Source organism: Hippopotamus amphibius, chromosome 1 (genome assembly GCF_030028045.1).
Source record: "Hippopotamus amphibius kiboko isolate mHipAmp2 chromosome 1, mHipAmp2.hap2, whole genome shotgun sequence".
Classification (NCBI taxonomy): domain Eukaryota; kingdom Metazoa; phylum Chordata; class Mammalia; order Artiodactyla; family Hippopotamidae; genus Hippopotamus; species Hippopotamus amphibius.
The window spans coordinates 126359816-126377910 of record NC_080186.1 but is presented as its reverse complement, the minus strand read 5'-3'; the positions used below and the strand labels follow the sequence as shown (position 1 = coordinate 126377910).

At 41.5% G+C, this 18095-nt stretch overlaps 1 protein-coding gene across 9 annotated transcripts in view; it reads right to left on the bottom strand.

Annotated features, from left to right (window-relative positions):
• The window catches only part of LOC130848966 (serine/threonine-protein kinase MARK2-like), an 88036-nt gene that overhangs the window by 32562 nt on the left and 37379 nt on the right, over positions 1 to 18095 (bottom strand). For 6 of the 9 annotated variants that reach the window (XM_057727517.1, XM_057727491.1, XM_057727481.1 and 3 more), the window contains one exon: positions 17188 to 18072. The gene's annotated coding sequence lies outside the window, so the exon portion shown is untranslated. Of the gene's footprint in view, positions 1 to 7232; positions 9459 to 17187; positions 18073 to 18095 lie in introns of those variants that run through there. The other 3 variants (XM_057727474.1, XM_057727460.1, XM_057727465.1) reach the window with 2 other exon arrangements.

Sequence of the window (18095 nt, the reverse complement as noted above, 5' to 3'; positions counted from 1 at the left end):
CTTCTCAGCAGACCTCTCTTTCCATCCTATAACGCTGAGTTACTGAGGCGTGTCTGAGGTCCCAGTGGTTTCCCGGCCTCCGGGTAACTGCGTTCACGGCAGCGAGCTGGTAATGCGCATACTTCATCTCTTGATGCTGGCCTGCAGGAGTCTCAAGTATAAAATGTGACAGCGTTTGTTTTTCTTACCACACAAAAAATGACATCAGAGTCACCGTTTGCGTCATATGACTGCCCAACAGGGACTTGAATCTAACACACTCAACATTCCTGAGTCTAATAACATATATAAGCTCCTCTGGGTGAGGCCCATTGGCTGTGGTTTTATCACACAGAAAATCTCATATAAGAATAGCCCTTGCAAAAGATTGTCATTCTTTCTCCATGTGTTGAAGGATTTGTCCAAATAATAGAACAAAGGACAACAGAGATGATAAAGAAATCAAAAAGTTACATTTAGAAACAAACATTTTCATTCCAGTCATCTTCTCTGGAGACCTCAGGAACTGTTTACCTGAACTTGGCAAAAATTTTTCCCTAAGTCAGCTAGTCTGTCAACAATAATATTCAGTGTCTATTTTGTATGACCCATTATGAACATATGTAAGAGAAGTAAAATATGCAATCGTCGTTCTGTCAAAATGCATAATTACATTTTGCAAAATCCATTTATGAAAGAAATGTCTATCCCCAAATGTCTGTTCGCCATTGTTTCTTAAGCCCTTTGAAAACACTGTATTCTGTCGCAGTTATTTTTGTCACCTCAACCCCTACCACACAGTAGGCACGCAATAAATGTTTGAAGACCTGCACTGAACCCTTATTCTAATGCAAATCCCATCAATGGGAACTGTGGGGACAAACACTAAAGCTGTATTTATGACTAGCTTCCCAAAGCCAGTCAGAGTATATCAATGGGCAGAATCCTTCTTTCTCTGAAGCGCTGATACAGCAGGCTTTGAGATAAAACTTGCACTATTATACAGAAAGTACCAGTGATTTAGTAGGTAGTTGTCAGTCAACTAACTCAACCTTGTATTATAGGGGTTTCTTCTCGTATAAAAGAATGCCATCTTTTACATCCAAGCAGTTTGCGTGTTTTGGTATGTTTTGTTTCATTTCAACATTGTCCAATCCAGTATCTGCCAACGTTCTCTCTGTTCCCATGCACACTGGGCATATGAGAAAGCTGGTGGATGAAAAACAGTATTTATTTCAAACTTAGCAGCTGAAGGTCCCTTGATGGTGTCACAAGACCTCCAAAGTAAGTCCCAGGAGCTGTGTTTCCATGTCTCAACAAAAACACATCTGTTGTGCAAACACAACAAATACAAAGTAATATCATCAATGCACTAAGCCACATTCCACTTTTCAGCTGTTGCCTGTGACTGGATATCAAGAGTTTCTGCTTGTTATAATCACGTTTTCCTTTTTACTTGAAATCAGTGTCTAAACTAAAGGAAAATGGACCTCTCTCTTTTGAACTAAATTATCATCCTTGGTTTAACCAGAGGTGTCTGTAGAAGGCAGTGTGTAAGCTGTACCTCCGTTTGGTTCATTCTGAAAGAAATACCAGTGTGTATGTGGACACAATCCCCTTGAGTTTTGCTAGAAAAATCAGAAAAATCAACACAGTCTCTCGATAGCTCTGAAAAAAATCAGACAATGAGAATAAACACATGGGAACACAGAATTTTGTTTGCTTCTCACTACAACTTAGTAAAATAATTTCTCTTAGAATAAGAATATAGTAAAACAAACACTGATACGAAGCATAATTTGAAAGCAACTGTTCCTTTTGACCCCCAATAACTGACAGACATGCTTTTACCTGTTCTAACTGCTGCACTGTAGTCTTCTCTGTTGTCCTTCCTGTTCTAAAACACAACTAACAAGGATCTCACTATCCACTGGGAAGAATGTGAACATGAAATCTGAAGTGTGACTTACAATTTTTTCTGAACTGGATACACGGGGGGCGGGGGGGGGAGGGAAGCACTGGCAGGAAAATGAAATTCAGCCAAATCAATGAGATTTGTGGCAACATTAAAATGAACATGTTTTAGAAGATACTGATCTTTGCTTAGATGAAATGAACTAAAGCTTGTGAAAGTGCTTTGTAAATTGTGAAACACTATTAAAAACACTTGAAGTCATTATTTAGTGGTACTCTGCTATGTTCCAGAAGAATGTAAGCCAGCTTGTCAAGATACACGTTTAAAAAATAGATCAAGATATCTAACTAAAGGTAGGTGAGAACATTCACATTCTCAGGGCATGAGGGTCAAGTTGGGATTATTTCAGGGTCTACTCTGCTTTTTCAATACTCTTTGAGTATTGTTACTTGGAGCATGAATTAACTTCATAATTAAATGAGACATTTTCACTTGGAAAAAAAATTAGATGAGAAAGAAAAACAAGGATATGGCCTTAAAATGGAACCAAGGATGAAGTTTATACAAATGCACATTCCATAAAGAGCTACAGCCACAGATCTGGCTCTCAACTTTCAAGCAGTCATGAAACCTGATAAATTACAGTGCCCGTACGGGAGAAAAAAAGAAAAAAGAAATGAGATTAGTTGCATAGACAGGCCTTGACAAAATTCAGAAAAGTTTCAAAGTTCTTTTTTATCCTGCCTCATCTAATTTTATGACATATGCCCTTGGGTTTTTTAGCATATAGTTATTAAGAGAACATTGATTCACTGATATAATTGACAGAGGAAAGTATCATTGGGATTCACAGTGTTTCTCATGGCAAAAATTTTTGACCATGTATTTTCCTCTTAAATTGTACATTCAAACTTTTCAAAGGTAAGACAAGACATAAAGAGGGGACATTCAAGGAAATTTAGAAAAGGTAAGTTAAATAAGAAATGCAAATTGTTACCCTGATTGGGGGCAGGTAATGGAGGGAAGGTAGAGGCCTGTTCCCAGGCTTCATCTGGGGTTTCCACGGGGCTTGGCCTCAGACATGTATGTGGGGACCCCACACCTGGCCTGAATCAGGATCAAGGGATGGGTGATAGCAACCGCTGTAACAGATAAAGCCTCCAACCTCAATGGTACAACACAATGGCTGTTTTAAAATGAATAGGTTAAATTTTGCCAATAGCTGGTGTCTGGAATATGTAAAAAATCCCTTGGGAAAGTCAAGGGAACTTTCAGAAGAGTAAATATTGTTATAAAGAGCAAAGAATACTGATGCCATTTGGAGTTAAAAGTCTGAAGTGGTCCTAAAGTGACAACAGCCTAAGGCAGATTCTCCAGGAAACCTTATTTGACTTTCCCTTCCCCAAGACTAGGTTGGGCATCTCACCAGGTGCTCCCACTCAGCACACACGCCTCCTATGCCGCCCCGATCATGCATGCATCACACACAATATTGTAATTGGTTGTTTACTTCTCTGACCCCTACCTAGGCTGTTAGCCCCCAAAGAGAGCAAGAGTTGTTATCTTCTCACCTTGCATCCCCAGTGCACACAAGAGTGCCTGGCATACAGTGCTTCTTCATAGTCACTGAAGGAAGGAATGGAGGGAAGGAGAGGAGAAGTGGAAAGAAGAAAAGCACATGAACTCAGAAAGCTGTGAAACCTAGAAGATAAAGGCCAGCTATAACCCTTTAGTCGTATAAGAAGGCAAATTAATTACAAAGCAAATCACAGAAATGTGATCAATCTAAATTTTTAAGTGCCTTTATGTTGGGGGGAGGGGTGGAAGGACTGACAGTTCATTTTTGCTTTTAAGCTTTTCTAATATGTGCCATTCGGTGAAAATAACGTTACAATCTAGGGGAGGAACACATTAGAATTAAATTGCCAATCTTAATTTATTTAACTATGATATGTACAAACTTACTTTGGGTGTACCTGCTATTTGTACCTGATTCCATCCTTTCAAAAGTGTAAAAAAAGACATTTGTGGGCAAATATACAGAGCCAACAGCACCTTCAGAAACTCCTGTGCCCTGGATACTACTCCTTAGAGAACTGGAATGTATTCACCCAGCTACGTGTGCAAATTAGTGTTCGCTGTGCAAACAAAGGCACTTTACTTTAGTCATTGATGGAGCCATATCTGGAGTTTTCTCAAAGTATGTAACAGTCTTATCAGTGATTATAAAGCTTCTTATTAGCAGTCACCTAAAGAGAATTCTAGACTTATTTGAGAAAATGAGCCTTATAGGGGTACTTACAGAAGGGTAAAAGTTGTGATTATTTCAGGAATGTGTTCATTTATGTAACATTTGCACTTCCTGAATATGTCCACGTATATTTTCACGAGTCCATTTTCTTCTTGAATTCAGTCCTTAAGACCGAAAGCAAAATTTCTACACAAACTGAGCAAAACCGCCAAAGAAATACCTACTAATTATAACCCACAACATATTAACATCATATATACTCCAACACTACAGCCCTTATTGACCTTGATAAGGGTAATGTTTATATTATTTTAATAATACATTTGCAATGCAGTTTTACTTTCCATGAACTAGTACACAAATTTCATAAAAGTGTAAATACATGATCCTGAAGTACTCTGCCCAATCTGGCCAATGTATGTTTACCTTTCTGTGATTTTATATAATCCACCGTATCCCTTAAATTTCATTAGAGATGATGTATTTCTTGCTGTTACTTTTCTAATTTTGTAACTGAGAAGCTCAAATTCCCAATTACTTTGTGTTCTTTTCCATTGATGAAACCCTGAAGTAAGTCACATTTCAATAAATTGATTTTTTCCTTCTGTGATCTTGTGTGCTCTTGAAACTTTAACACCCAAAGAACTCTAACTTGATCTCAATAGTGAACTCAGAGTAATTATGCAGTTGGTGGACGGGTGATCAATGACATTTGCTTCTCTTCTCTGATCAAGTGAAGAATTCTGTCAGGGTGTGGAGGATTGGAAATATATTGGAACCAATGACTAAAATGCGAGTTTTAAATTATTAGATTTATATTACCCAGTTTCATCATAATCAAGAAAAATTGAAAGTTCACAGTGAATGGAAGCAACCTAAACGTCCATCAACAAATGAATAGATAAAGAAGACAGGGTATGTTTATACAATGGAATACAATTCAGCCTTCAAAAAAGAATGAAATAATGCCATTTGCAGTAACATGGATGGACCTAGAAATTAACATACTGAGTGAAGTTAGACAGATATCATACAAATATCAGACAAAGACAAATACCATATGATATCACCTATATGTGCAATCTAAAAAAATGATACAAATGAACTTATTTACAAAACAGAAATAGATTTACAGACATAGAAAACAAACTTATGCTTACCAAAGGGGAAAGAGGAGGGAGGGATAAATTAGGAGTCTGGGATTAACATATATACACATTACTGTATACAAAACAGATAACCAACAAGGACCTACTGTATAGCACAGGGAATGATAATCAATATTTTGCAATAACCAATAAGGGAAAAGTATCTGAAAAAGAACATATATATATATATATATATATATCTGTATAACTGAATCACTTTGCGGTACAACTGAAACTAACAACATTGTAAGTCAACTGTACCTCAATTTAAAAACATAGATAAAAAAAGTTCACAGTGGAAATTTGCAGATATATTTCAGGTGTCATAAAGTCTTAGTGCTTCTCAAGGTGTGGTCTCTGGACCTTCTGCATCAAAATCACCCGAGGTGCTTGTTAAAAGTGCATATTCCCAGGTCCTACCTAACACCTACAAGTCCCAAACTTTCTGCTTTTTTTAACAATGTCTCAGAATCTCCCTTCTGTGTTTTAATATTTTTGAAACAAAGAGGATTCATGATTTGGATAAAAAGGAATTATCTGATCAACACACATCACAGATTTTTCAACAGCTCTCCCAAATGAGACCAACAGGGTTCACTGTTTGGGATTCCACTGAATGATGGGATGGTTGAGGTCTTCCCAAATGGCCTCTGCATTCCCCTAGGCTGTCGGAAAGGAATCTGAAATAGGCTTTCCAGGAAGAGGGTGTGGAACCTGAAATCTTGTTTCTTTCCAAGATCAGGGTGGCTGCCCAAAGGAAATCCCTCACTTCCTGGGATTACATTCCAGGTTCTAAATGTTTGGAAAACATCAGAGTTGACTAGAAAGATGAAAGTTAGAGAGAAAATGAAGAGGATGTGAACCATGAAGGAGTCAGCTAGTTGATTTGGGTGCAGTGCCTGGCTTGAAAAGCAAATGTTTTATTACTTGGCAAGATCCCCACTACATGTCACTCCTTAGAGCTTGCATTTCCTAGTCCTTTCATACATCAATTTTGTTAGGCCTTACATTCCTTTCTCCCATGGAGGGACTAAAACTAAAGACAATCTTTACAGGTACTAAAGAAATTCTTTCCCTGTGTCTAGCAATGAATGGAAAGTGCTAGAACCCATTAAGAGTTCCCCTGTAAGAATTTATCATTGGTTTCTACTGATTTCTACGTTGGAAGTGTTAGAAATCCTCTCTAGCAGCATAATACCCATCTAGGTGATCTTTCCCCTGTTTCTGTTATGCCTATAAAACAGGGATGGCAAACACTGACAGTTTCAATGGCCAAGAAGGTAATTTAAATAAGTGAATAAGTCACTTTTGGATAGTAGGAAGTGGTAAAAAAAAAAAACTATGGCAAAGTGGAGATTTGATGTCCAGCTTGAAGGAATTTTTAAAAATTGTACAAGCCAAATAAAACAATGGGTTTTAAATACTGCTGGCATGGGTCCCTGAAAAAGCTTTTCTGCACTTCCCTCTAAAATACCTATGATGATTCAGAAGAAAGGGAAAAGAAAGACAAAAACCAACAACTATGGTGAAAAGTAGTACTATCAGTTATTGCCAGAATTTGAAAAGAACTTCCACTTAAAAGAAAACTGATGGAGCTGGATGGAAGAGTGATCACGTCTACCTAGGAGTCTACAGGAGAACACTTTTTCTGTTTTTCAGTCACTGCAAACACAAAATTGAGCAACCATCCCTATTCCAAGTGATCGCTATTTTTTGTGAGAGGTAGAATAGTGAATGTCTGATCCCCCTTAAGCACAAAAAAAGAATCAAGATCCTTCACATCCTGCCTCTACATCTGCTTAATTCCTTACCCTGACCTCCATGGTAAGCTAGCACTAAACTCTGTTCTAGGCAACATGGTTTCCTGCCCTGCGATCCAGCACTCATGAGCATACGCGTGTACACACACACACACACACACACACACACGGTTTCCTGCCCTGCGATCCAGCACTCATGAGCATACGCGTGTACACACACACACACACACACCCCATGCTGCTTCCCTGGAAGTCTGGCTTCCATTCCTACTGCTGCCCCCACAAGAAGTGTCCTTCACTGCCTGTTTCATGTAGCCCAAACACCTCTCATCCTGTAGGGCCAATTGAATTCCTATCTCCCGTGTGAATCCTTCTCTGATTTTTGGGACCTCTCCTTTCTCTCGTCTCACCCTTGGTCCCTAAATCCTCACACACGTGGGTCTCCAATTATTTCCCCTTTCATTTATGTGTCCTCAACTAAATTGTGGGTCCTTTCATGGTAGAGACCATGTCTAATATTTCTTTTGCAGTCCTAACAATATAATATAGTATGGGGCACACAGCATGTGCTCAGTCAATACTAAGCAACTGAGTCTTAAGACACCTTATAGTGGGGTGAGTATTGTAATTTGGGGAAAGTCACTGCAATGAGCTCCCAGCACAGGATGATAAGCTGGCTTCGTATGTTGCTGTCTGTTAGGGATAAGATGTGGAGCTCACCAAACGCTTGTCACCAGGCTGAGAGTTATGTTGCAGGGGTTTGAGGACTCGATAAATAGGACTCCTCTTCCCTCGTACCCCCCCTGAGTTTGGAGGTGATTGAGAGTTAATCACAGAAGTCAGACTCACACTAGAGATCAATGACTGCTCCCCTCTGTCTCTCCCAGCACCTAACACAGTGTAAGTATTAAATAAGTGTTTCCTAAAGGACTAAAACTGACTCACTGGCAGAACTGGTATGAGATTATACTAGAATCCACTGCTGAACTAAGAGGATGATGGAAAAGAGCTTTCTCCATGGCTTTTCTTGTTGTCAATTAGAGAAGCCCAGAGACATAAGTAGATGGGGAACTGGAACAACGGTCATGCACAAAGCACTCTGATGTTCATGAGTATCTTTCGATATTTACAGTAGCCCAGTGCAGGGGGCAGTAATCTTTTATCACATTGTATAAATGAGGAAACCTGAGACTCACAGAAAGTATGTACTAGAGCCCAAGTATACAGTCATCTCTTTCCGTGTTCCCCACACTAGCCTCCTGGACTCTCAGTGCTGACCAGAAAGGTACTGGTGCACCTCCATGTGACCCTTCCCAAAGAGCCTTTGGGGTCCTCTAGGATCTTAATATGGAAGATTGTCAACAAAGAGGGTAGGCTTAACTTGTCTGATTCTCGAGTGCCTTCCCCAAGCTCCCTGAGAAGTCCCAGCCTTATTCCTTGCTTCGCCCCCTCGCCACTTGTGAGTCTGTGTGGGTGTTGAGTTCTGCCCTGCACACCTCTTCCCTAGAACTCTCTCCAGTCAAGTAGCTCATGGCTTTGGTCCCATGACTGAGGAATCAAGAATGCCTTACATCACATAATACACAATATTCCTCCCCCGTCCTCCTGCTCTTACACTCATGCTTCACAGCCTTCCTAAAAGCCCACACCCCTCAGCATGCGAGGTCCGCTATAAAACAGTGCGCCCCTTCTCCTGTTCCCAAAGCTGTCTGGAGGGGATGAGCTCTACCAGACCCAGTTGCCTCCTCCAGTCCCTTTGGGAATTCTGGTGAATGTAGTTTTTCCTACCTTGTTGGTTAGGCTATAAACCTTGAAAACATGCAGCGATGCTACATGTTAGCGCAGTTAATAACTCTAACTAAGCCCCCGTGGCACTCCACACACCCAGCCCCACACATAGCTCCCAGATCTGGGTGAGTCCGCGTGTCCTGGGACAGAGCATTCTATTGGGAAGGAATTGTTACCTAGGAGTTGGCATCTCTCAGAATACCCACGCTGGAACAAGGATTAGATACTCATATCCCAAATGTGCATCATTATTTGTGGTAACGCAGGTATTAGTTTTCTAGTTGTAAAATGATTGCTAACTTCGTAAATCTTAATAGAGGGAAGATTGGCTAAGAATTGTGGAATCCATTCTTTCATTTCTCTTCTTTCACAAATATTTCTTTCTACACATAGTAACTTTGCTATGTATCAGTGCCTGGTCACAAGAACCTAATCTAAGTATTTCCAGCTTGCAAAACTCTTTAGGAGGCCAAGGGAGAGAGAGTTAAGAAAATCAGAAATGTTTATGAGAATAAGATGTAACTTTGTGGCTAACAACTTGCAAAGAATGAAGATAACGCCCACTTTGGTTCTCAAAAAAGCGACATATTATCTGCAGCCACAGATTCAAATCAGACCTGAAAAGAAAAAAAAAGATCCTTGGTACTTTAAAAAAAAGAAAAGAAAATCAGAAATGCTTGCATCACAAGGAACCGGTACTGTTTATCTCAGCTCCTTGTAGCTCAAACATGAGTGAATCACAGAAGGACACACAGAAGCTACTGTTAGACCTCATATCTGATGATGACTCCTATACAGGAACAATAATGGCTACATCATTTCAATCTTTTAAATCTTGAGCTAGTGTCTTTCATTTTCAGAATATATCCTATAGAATATAACTCTGCAGACAGAGATTCTAGAAATGCAGGTGCAGGGAGAGCACAGAAGGGGAAAGTAGTGTTGAGTCTCCCATGAACAAGCCAGCTCATGTCATTTATGACATCATTATCTAGGGATATTTATATGACACATTTTTCCTCTTCTTTTCAACATAATGCTAGCATTATTACGTGCACTACTGTCCATTCATTCAACATTTGTCTCAGTCTGTTTGTGCTACCATAACAAAATAGTATAGACTGGGTCACTTATAAACAACGGGCATTTATTTCTTGCAGTTCTGGAGGCTGCGAAGCTTAAGATCAAGGCATCATCACATCCGGTGTCTGGTGAGAGCCCATTTCCTGGTTCATAGGCAGTCATCTTTTCACTGTGTCCTCTTATGTCCAAATGAAGGGGCTCCCTGGGGCTTCTTATACAAGGGCACTAATCTCATCCATGAGGGCTCCACCCTCTTGACCTAATTACCTCCCAAAGGCCTACCTCCTAAGGCTGTCACATCGGATGTTAGGATCTGACACATGAATTTTAGAGAGACACAAACAGCAGACACAAACATAGCTACATTCAACAAACACTTGCCCAGTGCTTATTCTTGCCAGAGCTGGGGATACAGAGATGACCTAGCCCGTGAGAAGCTCACAGTCTAAAGAAGGAGGTGGTCATGTAAACAGATATTCTGAAGCAGTGTGACAAGTGCTGTAATAGGACGACCAAAGTACCAAGGAAATGGTAGCACTGAGGAAGGGTCCCTGAGGCTCTCTGGAGAAGTCAACCAGGTTTCCATATAGGCCATGATTTTGTTCTGGTAAGAGGAGGAAGAAAGTGCCAGGCAGAGAAATCAGGATGTGCAAAGGCAGAGAGAAGTTCCATGTGGCATGGAACATAAAGAGCAAAAGAACGCCTGCAAATCAATTAATTGAAAAATGGAGTATTCATGAGGCTAAAATTGCTGGTAAAGGGGAATTCTTTGGAATATTTAAAAATTAGGTTTCTTGGAACTACCTGCATTGTTCTACCACCTGCCACACATGCATGCACATTATGGAATGTGCCAACCCTTCAGTGGTTAGCATTTCAGAGAAATTCATTTATCAACTTAACAAATACTGTTTGAGTACCTAATACATAACGTGTCCAATCTCAGGGACTTGCCATTCCAGTGGGAGAGATGGACAATAAGCCAGCAAACAAATACATGTATGAGACATTTCTCTGCCAAGCGCTATGAAGAGACACAAGATAGGTGGTGAGATGCCTAGTGACTGGCCAAAGCTACCTTTGTGAAGACAGTCAGGAAAAGCCTTCTGAGGAGGTGATATTGGAGCCCAGACCTAAAAGATGGGATAGAGCCATCCATGCAGAGAGACGAGGAAGCAGCATTTCTGGCAGAGGGAATAGTGAGGGCAAGGACCCTGAAGTGGGAACAAGCTTTGTGTGGTCGAGGAACAGAAAGAAGATTCATGCGATGGGGGCACAGTGAGGAAGAGGGAGAGGGTTATGAGATGAAGTTGGAGAGTTGCTGAGGACCAAGTCATTCAGGGCTTTGAGGGTCAAGGTGAAGACTAGAGTTCATTCCTCAAACATGAGAAGCCACTGAGGAATCCTATATGGGAGTGAATATGAACTCCTTTTCAAATTCATTTGTGTCAAATCTCACTCACTGTAAACCAAACAAAAAAAATGTACCCGACGGGACCGCACCAAAAATTTTAAAATCTGCTCATCAAAGACACTACCAGGAATGTGAACAGATAAGCCACAGACTGAGAAAAAGATTGGCAGTATGCGTGTCTGATGAAGAACTCCTATCTAGAATATATGAAGAACTGCTACAGGTTAACAATGAACTCTCCCCTCCCCCAGAAAGACCATGCAAAAGCCTTGAGGGTCACAAAAGAAATTTACAGATGGGAATCAGGAAAATGAAGATTGAAAGCACAATGAGATACAGCATCACACTTACCAGAACAGTGGAAACAAAAAGACCCATGATGTAACATTTTGGCAGGCAACTGAAATTCTCATGCATCACGGATCAATGGACAAAACAGGACAAGCATGTTGGAAAGCTGTGTGGCAGTTTCTAATAAAGTTAAGCCTACACCTACCCTTGACCCAGCAATTCCACTCACAGGTATTTACCCAAGGCAAATGAAAACATGTTCACAAAAAAATTCATACAAAAATGTTCATAGCAGCCCTCACTTCATCATATCAATCAACAGGAGAATGGATAAACAAACTATGGTATAGTCATACAACGGACTATTCTTCAGCAATAAAAAGAATGAATTACTGATATACACAACAGTATGGGTTAATCTCAAAAACTTTATGCTAAGTAAAAGAAGCCAAACACAAAAGAGTACATATTGTATGAAGGCCAAGAACAGATAGTACTGATGTATATTAATAGGAATGAAGAAGTAGTTGCCTGGGAGGAGAAGGGAACTGATTACAAAAGAGGCTGGAGGAAACTGCAGGTGATGAAATGTTACATACCTTGCTTTGGATCATGGTTACATAAGTACCTACAGTTGTGAAAACTCATAAACCTGCACACCTCATACCTGAGCATTTTATTGTGTATGAATTATATACCTCAGTAAAAAAACACATTTCTTTTTTAAAGAAATGCATGTGTGTCCTGCCTTGACCTGTCAAGGTGTCTTGGTGAAATGGGACATAGTAGAAAGAGTTAGAGTTGAGTCAGACACACTGGGTTCCAATCAAGCTGATGGAGCTTGGGAAAGTCACTTCGCTTTTTTCAGTTTCTACCTGGGCAAGTAAAAATAATCTAATTCACAAGATGGCCATAAGGATTAAGTGGAAAAATTGAGGTTAAAGTGTTTAACTCAGTACCAATCACCTGGAAAATTCTCAATAAACTTAGCTATTTTTAAAAACTGTTTTAAATCATCTGTAATCCTGGGGAACCAGCTAAAAATACATTCTGTTCTGCTTTGCAAATGATACCATATGCACCTTAGGACAAAAATTCCAAAATCAGAAGGAAAAACTGGAAAATGATTAAGTTAAAGAAACTAGTCTGCTCTGTGAGGGAGCCTGTGGACACAGCTGGTAGCTATCAATTACTGGTGATTATTACAAGGAAATCTGGCACTTTCTGTGACCATACACAAATCTGTCATCATCGTGTCCTACCTCATCTTTTCACCAAGTGTCAAAAGGGAAGGGAAAGGCTGCTTGGAGTGGAGACTAAAGTAAAAAAAAAAAAGCCATAATTATTGGAGGCAGTGAGCTTCAACTTTCCTAAAGGAAACTCCCATTTTCACCTTTCCAGATGTTTCCATGACAAATTATGTATGCAGTTTCAGAACTCATCTGAAGTTTAGATTAAGAATTAATGGAAAAGTAAGAATGGAATGGAAATGCATCTGTAACCTTTCTGCTTAATCCCTGCTCCCTGCTAAACCATCTTTCATTTCTCAGCCTGATCCACTTTTGAGAACTAGAACCCCTTAGGGCATCCCCTGAGAGACCCTCCTCTCTTGTCCTCTTGGCTCTGCTTGGAGAGTCCTGAGGAACCAGCCCACTGCACAGAATACCTCCTCCTTCTCTCTGGGATTTTTCTGGCAGATCTAGCTGGGCTGCCATAGCCCTTCTCCCAAGCTCTGGTCCAAAGGCCCCATTCTGGCTCCCATTCCCATCAGTTATTATAATAAGCAAGTCGAGGGAAAGGAGATTTAAAAGACACCCTTGCACTGCACAATGGCTTTTTCTCTGTTTTCAGGGAACCAGACAGACCGCTAACCAGAAAACAGCTCATGGTAGTCTTTGGCCAGATCATCTCCAGTCCATCATCATTTCTCAGCCTCCCAGGGGCTGTGTGACATTCATTTTCTTTCTGCAGAGACTTTCTGGGAGCTTGGTAACTGGACACATTGTTCTGCCACCTGTGGCCACTTGGGAGCCTGAGTTCAGAGACCCCAGTGCCTGACGGCCAATGGGCAGGAAGTGAGTGAGGCCTCCTGTGATCACCTCCAGAAGCCGCTGGCTGGGTCCCAGCCCTGTAACATCCAGGACTGCCCCTCGAGGTATGTGTAGTCACTCTTATCTCGTTGGTACCAGGTTACTGATTGCTTTAAAACGCACAGTCATTTGGATTTAATAACTCAACTGCTAAGATTTGTTTGGCATCTACTATACCAGGCACTCTGCTAAGTGCTTTATGTAGGTCACATCACAGTCACCTATGAGGTCACCATGATTCATTTCTGTTTCACAGATGGAAAAACTCCCCTAGGCCACACAGTTACAAGGGGCAGAATTCAAACTCAGATAGTCTGATTTCAGATCTTCTGCTCTTATTCACTACTCAAGTCAACTTCCTGCACTCACAATGTTCCTTAAGAGCACAGTGAAGCTGGTTCCCTGGGTTTACCTAGGAGAGAAGGCAGTGGGCCAGAATCGCAAGAGGCACTTGTTAAAAGCACAGCTCCTTAGACTCTACCCCCAGGGGTAAAACCACTAATAACTTTTCTATGTCATAGACGACACAAATCAATAGTTTAAAAAATGTCCAAAGTCAGACTCATGGTCTCCACCAAATCTGATCCGTCCCCAGTGTTCCAGGTCACAAGGACTGCATCCTAAACTCCCCCTTTCCTCTCCCTTCTGTGCATTCTTGTCAATTTCCCAATGCTACCACCGGAGTCCAAGCGATCATCATTCCTCACGAGGACCACTCCGGAAGCCGCCCTAGCATGCCTTGTTCACTCTATAAGCAGAACCGACTTTTAAAATACAAACTCATCGTGATGCTCCTCTGTTTAAAACCCTCCCATGCCTTCCCATCATTCTTAGGACAAAGGTCAACATTCCTAGCATAGGGGCTGTGTCCACCTTGTTCATTCCCACCCCCCCCCCCCCCCCCCCGCCCACCACCAATGTCTAAAATAATGCCTTGAACACAGTAAGTGCCCAGGACCTACTTACTGCCTGAACGAATACAGGAGTGAAGGAATAGAAGGCCCTCGGTGCTTGGGTCTCAGGCTGCCCTTCGGACTCACTGCTGTGTCGCCCAGCCTGGTCATCGGATCTCCATCCACATTGGTCTTTTTTGGTCCCTTCGGTATGCATTCTCTCTCCTGACTCAGGGTCTTTGCACATACTGCTTCCTCTGTTTAGAACACTGTTCCCTCTCTTTTCACTTCGTTATTTCTATTCACCTATTTTCAGGGAAACCTTCTAGGCCCCAAACTAAACCAGGCCTCTGTGCTATGTGCTTTTCTATTTCCTTCTCTTTCTTCTCCACAGCTCTTACCACAATCTGCCTGTCTTGCTCTCGCACTGGACCATTAGTTCTATGAGGATAAGTCCATGGCTGTCATGCTTCGCAGCACTCAGCAGTGACTATCCCAGTACATACTTTCTAAAAATACTTGTTAAATGACTGAAGAATGATCGAGTAGCATAGTCCCTAGCAGATAATTGACCAGTGGTGCTGCCACCTGAAAAAAATGCACAACCTAAAAGTTAAGAGGTATGTTTTACTCGGCGGACATTCAGAAGACTTCAAGCTTGGAACACAGGATCGCAGATAATGCTGCGAAACTGTTCTGAAGAGGCAAAGGGGGAGGGGCGAGGCAAGATATATAAGAATTTTTGCAACCAAAGACCAGGTAGTTGCAACATCAAAAGATTACCATTAACCAAAGAACACCAGCTATCCCGAGTTAAGGAATTTAGTGCTTTTCTCTGTACGGGAAGATGCAAGAGTCTGGGCTGCCTGAGATCACAGGGTCAGCATCCTGTGCTTTCTCCATCCTGAGTCCCCTCAGGGTGCACCATCGGGGAGGCTGTAATGTGATGGCTTAATGCCTGCAAAAACCTTTGTTAACTGATATGGCAGGCAATATTTTAGTTCACAATGCAAAAATCCACATTACACAACAAAAACCCAAACCAAAGCTAAAAAACAAACAGGAGTAGCATTTATTGAGCACAAACCTATGAGGCAGACACTGTTATCAACCTCGTGTTACTGAGGAGGAAATGGAGGTGTGCATAGGGTTGTACAGCTCACTGCCCTGTGCAAATGTGCACACCAGATCTGAGACCTGTGCCCTGGAGAAGAAGTGGGAGGCAGGGTCACACAGTGAAACAAAATAGGTGTTTTAGAACACATTGTGTTGGTTGGTTTGTTTGGTTTTGGTTGTCACAATGGGCGCATCTAGTGGGTAGAGGCCAAGGATGTGCTAAACATCCTTACAATGCACTGGACAGCCCACCAGCACAAAGAATGATCTGGCCCAAAATGTCAATAGGACTGAGGGTGAGAAACCTTAGTCTTAGCCCAAGCTTCTTCCTTTTTCTTTGGCCACACAGCATGCAGGATCTTTGTTCCCCGACCAGGGATTGAACCTGCACCCCTTGCAGTGGAAGCACACTGTCTTAACCACTGGACCACCAGGGAAATCCCCCTAGGAACATATTCTTAGAATAGCTGTGGATACTGTAGGCACCTTGACGGACCTGTCTCCCAGTGCCCACTGTGTTCTTCAAAGGAGGAGCTCATGTAAGAATCATCTGTCCCCCAGGAAGCAGCAAATTCATGCTAGAATAACTAGCAGGAAGTTGATCCAAGAAATCTGCTTTATGTCAATTCTTGATTCCCACAAAGTGCCAAGGATTCAACTGGGAAATTTGTCCATATTTATTAAGTACTCTCAAGCCTTTACCCACTCCTAGGAAACAACAGAGTCATACACTTTCACAGCCAGAACAAACAACAGAGATCATCTACTCTAGATCCCTCTACATCAGAGGTCCTTCACATTTCTCTGCCACGGACCCCTCTGTGGTCTAGAGAAGCCTTCTCACAACAACGGTTTTAAATCGATAAAATAAATTTGATTACAAATTGGAAATATATAAGATACATAAGATATATTTCCAATTTACTTTATAATTGGAAACCAATTACAGTGAAATGTAGTTACTGAACTATTTTAAAATGTGTGCTATAGGGACTTCCCTGGTGGTGCAATGATTAAGAATCCACCTGCTAATGCAGGAGACATGGGTTCCAACCCTAGTCCAGAAAGATCCCACATGCCGTGGAGCAGCTAAGCCCGTGTACCACAACTACTGAGCCTGCACTCTAGAGCCCGCGAGCCACAACTACTGAGCCCGAGTGCTGCAACTACGGCTGCCCGTGCCCCTAGAGCCCGTGTCCCACAACAACAGAAGTCGCTGCAATAAGAAGCCTGTGCACCGACATCAAGAGTAGCCCCTGCTCACTGCAACTAAACAGTAATGAAGACCCAACACAGCCATAAAAAAAAAAAAAAAAAAGAAAGAAACCCAAATGAATAATAAATAAACCTTTAAAAAGTAATAATAAAAAATAAATGTGTGATATAGTAAGAGATTTGCTCCTCTATTAACACACTAAATAATAGGATCTACTAGTACAATTGATTTTGAAATGCTGGTGAATATAACTGCTATTTTTAGATGCCTGCTGCAATTTTCATGTCATGTGGAAATATTGCAGAAATTGGTGCTTCGAGAAACCAAGCACCACACTCGGAGGGTTGGAGAACTCAGGTTTATTAAGCCGGCGGCACCAGACGAGCTAAGGCTCCAAAGCTCTGGGCCCCGAACTCAGGGTGAGGTTTACTTTTATAGTGCACATGTTTACAGAGCATGGACGTTTCCAAGCAGAAACTTACAAGAGCAGGTGCAGAACGTTCCATTTTTAGCAAAACATCTTAAAGTTACATTGAATTGTTAGGTCATCCTGTTTTTCTCCGCACAACCAGCATATTTCACAACAGCAAAACAAGCATGGAGTTGTTTCCAGATGAGTGTAAGTTTCTAACTTTCCTACTCAAAAACAGCTATGGTTTTTATTGGTAACAAAATCACAGGTATTGCTAATACTAGTATATGTTGTGACCTACATATTTATCCATTGGAGCTTCGTGACGATGATGATGTAATCCTTTCCCCACCCAAGTCCATGGTTGCCTTGGAGAACACCATGGGGCCCAGCTCAGGAACCCCTGCTCTGCAGTATCCTGGCAGCAGACTGAACACCTCAAGTGACAGAGCACTCTATATCTTCACGGTGTCCACTTGAAGTTCAGTCTCCTGAAATCATTATGAACTTTAGGGCCAGATAAATCTAGAATCAACCCCAGATTTACTGGCATGTTAGTTATGCGACCATACCTTTTTAACCCTGAGGACGTTGGTTTCTTCATTACAAGAACGGCAACAAGGGCTTCCTTGGTGGTCCAGTGGTTAAGATTCTGCCCTTCCAACCGCAGGGGGCATGGGTTCAATAGATGGTCAGGGAAGTTCTGAACGCTGTTGCTGTGGCCAAAAAAAAGAATGGG